At 34.6% G+C, this 7,358-nt stretch overlaps 1 long non-coding RNA gene across 1 annotated transcript in view; it reads left to right on the top strand.

The window, feature by feature from the left end:
* The window catches only part of LOC109535784, a 4,707-nt gene extending 3,689 nt beyond the window's left edge, over nucleotides 1-1,018 (top strand). The window contains exons 2-3 of the long non-coding RNA XR_002171757.1: nucleotides 477-805; nucleotides 865-1,018. This is a non-coding gene — a long non-coding RNA (uncharacterized LOC109535784). The remainder of the gene's footprint in view (nucleotides 1-476; nucleotides 806-864) is intronic.
* Nucleotides 1,019-7,358: the final 6,340 nt, after the last annotated feature.

Here is a 7,358-nt window from a genome sequence, read left to right as displayed (position 1 = left end):
ATATCTACGCGTAGATCATGATGTTCTGTGAGAATCGCTGAAAACTGTTTTCCAAAATTCGCAGCGGGTAGTGTACAGCATCGATTTCTGTGGAACCCAGTAGCTGTCAAAACTTTCACATTTTTACGAATAACTCGGAAATCGTAAATTTTTCAGGTAAAACGGTTGAAACAAACATAAATTAAAATTGAACGGCCAATCTGAAAATAACAAAAAAAATGGGGAGTTTCATTTAAAAAACCAGAGTTGGTAACTACCACACGTTTATGATGCACCCTGTATATTGGAAAGTAATTTTAGAATGTGGACCTTTTAAACGTGAAAAACTTTCGTTGGACGAATTTTCTTGTAAACTTCATATTTAATGAGATATCGCACTTTGACGCACTAATGAGCAACCCTGTATAAGCACCTAAAAGCGTATATGTAGCATGTGATGCTGATGTTCATTATTATAAACCAGATGTTTATTGCAGGATCTCCGTAGGCTATCCCTGAATCGGAGATTCTGAGTTTATCTGCATTCATCCAGGGACCTGGATACGGGTGTTCATGTGTATCAGCCAGATGACTAGGAGAAAACCACCACAGACTGGTTCAATTGATGGCAGGATGATTGATTTGTTGCTTAAATTCGTTGAACTATGCTGCCGGTTTATTACTCTTATTTACACGTTTAGCTCCACCTCAGCAACCTTCTGGACGCTCTATATTGGTCGACGTCAATCTCACGTGGATTCGTGGCTTGGGCTCTAACTGGTGATTTCGAGTGGCAGTTTATTGCATTTTTACACGTTTATTACACGTACGAAATTTCCATCTTTATTAAACCCAACTACACTTAATGCTAATGTGGTTTTCCAGAATTCAACTTGGCTTGTACCAGGACGACTTCTGGTCCAGAAACGCCCAGAACTGCAAAGGATCACTCGGCTTATTACCGACAAGTCGTCACCCCCAGGTGTTTGGTTGATGAATGCACTGATAATTGAATTATAAATAAACATTTTTTTCTGTCTTGTTTTGGTTTGCTTCTGATTCCACTTCCTTATAGTTGTATTGTGTTTGCAATTGGATTATTGCAGTAATTATTTGATACTAATCAAGTTTAATGCGCCTTGAAAACAGTTCTTAGCCTTTTGCTCATATTTGGAAGGTTGGTTGAAGTACAGAGCTATAGTTCCCACTGAGAGATAGTGCCTTAAAATGTACACATTTTTATTTCAAACATCGTTTAGAAATGTTCCTGTTTTCTCGCAAAATGCTGACATTCAAGATCAATACGTGAGTTGAAGACCGCTCTTAGTTCTTTGTTCATATTTAGACAGCGAGTTGAGTTCCTCGAAAAGTTACCTTCAGGTTTTGTTAGCAATTGAGCTATCTGATTCTTCAAACGTGAAAAAATTCATTCAGAGACTTTGGTTTTTACAAATTGTCAATTTTGGTCAATTATTACTCTAAATTAAATCTCACTGTTTAAAAATTATGAAGGTAAGTATATAAGAGGAAGAATTATGATGAAATTTCAATTTCTGTGTATGTTTCTTTGGTCTACTATTTAGAGGTAATTATTTGAAATATACCAAATAGAAATATTTCAAGTTGATCATAAAGCGTTTATAATTAAGTAACTTGGGAGCGCACTGAAATCTGAAAGTGTATAAACAGGCAAAGTTAAAGAGATGTTTAATTTCAAGTTAATTATTACCTGCACAGTATCATTTAATCAGCACAAGGAATATTAAAGGTCCATTAAGAAAAGTCCTGCATAGATTCATGTTTACAATAGGCATGTTATTAAACATGCCGCGCTAACAGAAAACAGAACCCCCATAAAGATATCTGAAAGGGTACGTATGATCGTTACATATGGTTTTTATAGACTTTTTCTTGTCTAATAAAGATCTTCATAACAACTAATTGTGATACTAAATGGTTAATATTGTTTAGACAATTAGCACCAAATAATGTATAAATTATGGCCTCCAATTGGCCGTTAGCGCATCTTTTAATATGCTCAATTTATTGGAAGATGCGTTTAGTAAATATTAGCAGGTATTACGATGTGTAAAGTTCAGTAAGTAATATCGCATTATAAACATCTACTTTTTAAGAGAAATTGTCCATTGAGAATTTTTGATTTCTAATTGTTCCAATTCATCCTGCTCCCGCGGCAGCAAAACGACAATTTCTTACCAGCGATCTTAAATTACGAATGTCACATAAGTGTACGAGTTTTATGAACTTCCGTGCAACATAAAAACCAATCGTAAAACGTTTGATAAATGGAAAACCGAAAAAGCGACGTAAATAATTTTCTGCCAGTTTATTTTTGTTTTAGTGCCACCGGTGAATCTTTTGTAACGTGAGGAAGCGCAATGCCAGTACAGAACTTTGAGACCGTTAAGAAGAATTATGATGGTAATCAGCTATTTGGCATGAGAATTATTTGATTCATTCAAAATAATAAGATAATATTGAAACCTGATGGTGAGCGATTCTTTTGAGCTTTAGTTTCTAAAGATAAGATAATTTTTGGTATCGTAAATGCTTTAGGGGGTGGTAAACAAACAATTTTTTTATTTTTTATTGCTCACTACTCAGCCAAGAATGCGATATCAAGCCACAGTGTTTTAGCCATAAAAACGAATAAAAGCCCAGAGCGGTTTGAGATTATTAGTTATTTTTATGATCACTCATGCCATCTAACAGCCTTAATCTTTGGCATAGATCACATACTATTTGCCATTGTCTGTCTAAATTCTAAGTTGGTATAAAAATGACCAAACTAACAAAAAAATTTGAAAATGTTGCTATCAATAAATTTAAAAATGTTGAAAAAAAAGTTGAAAATGTGCTCTAAGCTTAGAAATAACTTCTACTAAAGCGGGATACGCACACAGCAATCTGTAGGGTACTAACAGCAGATACAATCTTTGGACTTTAACATTTTTTAAGAAGAAATTTTCAGAAATTAATTACGGGATAACTAGCAAAGTGGATCGCCCAATTTTGCAGAATTTTGAGGAGAATTTCTTGCTCTAGAACTTTTGAAGGTTTCATTTTAATGCCAAATTCAGTGGATTTTGAGAAAAATTTAAATCTGTAACTGCAAGCGTGTAATTGCGGTTTGATAGAACTTTCAACCAAATTTTCAAAAATTAATATTGGCACTGTTTTGAGGAGGAAACTTTGCTCTAAAACACTTAAAAGAATCATATTCATATCGAAAACTCGTTAAGAAATTGGCACAATCGCAGCACTTAACAATTTCATCCCCACATCTGGTTTTGGGCGGGTTTTTCCAACTACCTTGAACACCTACCTACGATTTACGAAGGTTGTCCACATCTGTTTTCGATTAGGAAGACACAGAAGAACGTGACAAAACCCAATAGAAGAAATATACCTATCCGTCCTTTCCAAACTTTCTTCAATAACTTTTAGCAGGTTGTTTATAGATTGTTGCCTCTTTGTATAAATAATCCAGGTCTAATTTGGCCATACGGTGGCAAATATTGCAGTTGCCTTTGCAACATTTATTATTTTTTATTCAAGTACATGCAAAAGTCGCGGATGTGCTCTTTTTCGAAGCTCGAGCATGCTTTAAATGAATAAACGGCTGGTTTATGCGCACTACTTGGCAAAAAAGGTGTTAGTGAAGAAGGATCCAAACTTCAGTTCTCGCCTAACAAGAAAATTGGAAATATTTAAAAAATTTGCCTAAATATTCAGTTAAAACGACAGTCAGGCTCTGGGACTGGGCTAAAAATGTTATCGCCGACATTGTCACTTAAGCCCCAAAAATAAAATTGTTCCCCTTTCGACCCCGAACAGTGACGAACCCACTTATGGAACACCCACCGATGCGGGTGATCTTCACGTCAAAAAGTATAAAATTATCTCAAAGCCACAAAAGCCGCGGCTCTTTCCATTATATCTATCAATGCTCCCAGCCTTTGGTAATGTTTCGATACGAGTAAAGCTTTCATTTCCTATTAAATTAAACTTTATTCATATCGGCATTCAAATCTCAATTCAATGCATCCTTTTACTGAGATTTTGACCAAATCGAGACTTCTTAAACGATGCCCTTCGATAAACCCAATATATTTCTGGGTTTTCCCAGTTCGAAAACCTTTTGCACGATTTCAGACTGCCCAACATCTGCTGGCCACATTTTATCTTCGTTTACTATTCTTCTCTTCTACGTTTCTTGACCATCGTTTTGCTCATATTAGTCGGCCCACACAGAGTAATATTTAAACGAAAATGCAAAACCAGCATTAGAGCTGCGAGAAACTTTATAACGGCCAGCCAAAAACAGGAATTGCATCCTTTCGCTTTGCACAAAACCGCTTAAAAAGAACCAAAAAAGGCAATTATTTGGTATCTGATGCCTCCCTTGTGTTTTTCGATAAGTTAATTTCTTTGTTATGAAAATATTTCAGAATTTAAACCATTGTGAGATGCTAAAAGTCGATTTTTTCGGATGCCAAGACTCTGGCGTGTTTTTCAATAAGCCCGATGCATCCATCGCTTCTTTGTAATGAAAATAATAATAATATAGAAATGAAGGCATTATGAGAGATATAATAGGTTTGTACCAGTCATATTGGCCATGTGGTATGGATTAAACGAACGATTTATACAAGAATCTTTACAACAGCTCCCCAAGAACACTTTTCCTTCAAGACCCTTCGTGGGTTTTTCCAAGGACCAGAAGTGAACGAATGCAGACAGATTTTCTAGCAGATCCAATTTAGTTTGACCATTCCTTCAGGCTTGGAATGTTGAATAGTTTAAACATAATGATAACTAATACTGAAAAATATACGTTAAACTATAGTACTTTATATGTCTTTATTTAAAACTGCACAACATAAATGAGACATATTTTCCTTCCTAAAAACATTTTATGCATATATCGTCGGTATGGAAAGTTCGTACATTGTTTTGATTTGCATTCTAAATGGCACGGAAATGTTGTGGCTTACTTTTGGCATTAAAAGCCGCATCTGTGGATCACAGCAATGGACGAACAACTGCAAGGTAAATTATTTAAAATTGTGTTTTTCGCTTTAAAGTTTTCTCTTTCGTACAATTGACTTAGGAAATCACATTTTTATCTACAACGAATTTGGCACAACCCTGTTGTATTTTTGTACTTAAAAGTTCACTGTTAACATAAACATGTTATAAAGTTAGAACTTGAGTAAAAACATTTTAAAATAAATTTCTTAGTTAGATAATTGCGTTTTTGAACCGTTAGCTGCCGCTTGTATTGTACAAACCTATTCTATTTGGGATTTAATGAGTGGGATTAAAAAGTTGTAAAAGTTGTAAAAAACTTTTTGTATCGTAATAAATCAACGTCGATACTATTTCCCAAGTTAGTGGGAGTGGGGGGTTTTTTATTATTTTAAATAGAATTTCTTCTAATCTTCCAATCAATCTTGTATTTTTGCATCTTTAACCACTAATTGATGAATGTGATATAAACAAAACACAATGCTAACATAAAAAAATTCACAACGGCAAAGAAAAAGATCAAACGTTGGTGAATTCAAAAATTTTAAAAGAGCGCGCTGATGATGCCGACGGCTGAAGGAAATAAATATGAGCATGATTTTTTCTTTCTATACATAGGAATTAATATCGAACACGAAGCAAAAAGAGAAAAAATAGTAAATATCTTTCAGAAGATGAAGAATTCGCAAAAAAAGTTGATGAATGAAATGAAAAATAATGATGAATTGTATGTTTATTTTATTAACTATTTTATGATCAGATTTGCTATTTTTTATTAGTCTTTATGTTATTTAACTGTTTTCACTTTGTAATTAGTTTTTAATTTCCCACCTCTAGGTGGAATTTTTCGCTCTAAAAACATTTTTTTCCATACGTGTTTTTTAAGCTCAATGAATTGTTTTCGCCCTAAGAAGGTCCCCAAAAAACATATATAATGTTTGTACATTTATAATACGGCATCCTTAAAGTATCGCTGGTTAAAAATCGTAACCGCTCTAAAAGCGCTTAAAACAGTTCAAAAATATCAATTATTTTGGCTCTGAGGATTCAAGCGTATTTTCCGATGACTTCCCTGCGTTTTTCGCTTCGTTGTTATGAAAATGAGAGAAAATTTAAGGGATTTTGAACTTGATCTTTTTTGAAAAGTCGACCCACACCCCTAATGAAAATTTCGGTCAAAATTTAAATTTTCACATGCGTGTTTTTTGCAATCAGTAGGTTTTGTTTGACCTAAGGAGCCTGCCAATATGCATATATAAAGTGTTTGGATCTGTAATAAGGAAGATATCGTCGGTTAAAGTTGTGACCGCTTCTAAACCGCTTAAAATATTCCATAAATATCGATCATTTCGGATCTGAAGTTTCTAGTATATTTTTAATTGAGCTTGTTGAGATTCTCGCTGCTTTGCGATGCAAATAATATAAAATTCAAATCTTTTTGAGAGATTTGATATTTTTGCAAATCCCCTAAATTCCAAATTTTATTTGCATGTTTTTCGAGTTTAATTAATTGGTTCCATAAGTCCACATCTGGTGTATATCCTCTATGGTCTATTGTAGGTGTTAAAAGTTCAGGACTCGTAAATTTGACTAGTTAATAGTCAAAACTCTCAGCTCTAAACTAGCATTTCGTAGAAATCTGTGTTAACCGCATCCCTTTTTGCCTCCCAGTCATCCTGCTTCCCACCAAACTGAAATAATTGATCGTGACCTGAGCTATTTTTTGCCTGCGACTGTCAGAAATAATAATTAAACGTTAAAACGGATATTCATAAGAAGGGCACGTCGAGATTCAAAATAACTTATGAAATATGATCCGCGATGGTAATGGAATTCGTAGATGACTTTGGACGGTTGCGATTAAACTGGATCATCGAAAGCAAACTTTGTGCTCGGTTTATGTGGACTTCCAATCAAATATTTCCAGATATGTTTTTCCAAATATTAGTTTTGGAAGCAGCTAAATCGCCTACTTTTAAAACCCGCGCTTTGAGTACAACAACTTGAAGCTGTGTTTTCTTGGATTAAAGGGCTAGAAAAATGAATGAATTTGTGCTTTGAAGAGCCGCCGAGGCTGTCAAACCTATAAATTATGGAGGACAACTGTTTTATTTATGTAAGAAATATCGGTTGAGACACCTAAAGTCATTTCCGAGGCCGGAAATTGCGTTCCTTCGGGAATGGCAACAGCTGCTTGGGACCCTTCACGACGTGCAAGAAGTGTCGATTTGAGGTTGTCATTGATTTCCAGGTATATTCAAGGTTGGAAAATGCCAGTTTATTTAGAACAGCAAAAGATGATTATCAACAAAAATTTGGTATTAAAA

The sequence above is a fragment of the Dendroctonus ponderosae genome, unplaced genomic scaffold (genome assembly GCF_020466585.1).
Source record: "Dendroctonus ponderosae isolate FM_Combo_2020 unplaced genomic scaffold, Dpon_F_20191213v2 Dpon_F_20191213_3, whole genome shotgun sequence".
In the NCBI taxonomy this organism is placed as follows: domain Eukaryota; kingdom Metazoa; phylum Arthropoda; class Insecta; order Coleoptera; family Curculionidae; genus Dendroctonus; species Dendroctonus ponderosae.
This window is presented reverse-complemented; position numbering and strand designations above follow the sequence as displayed.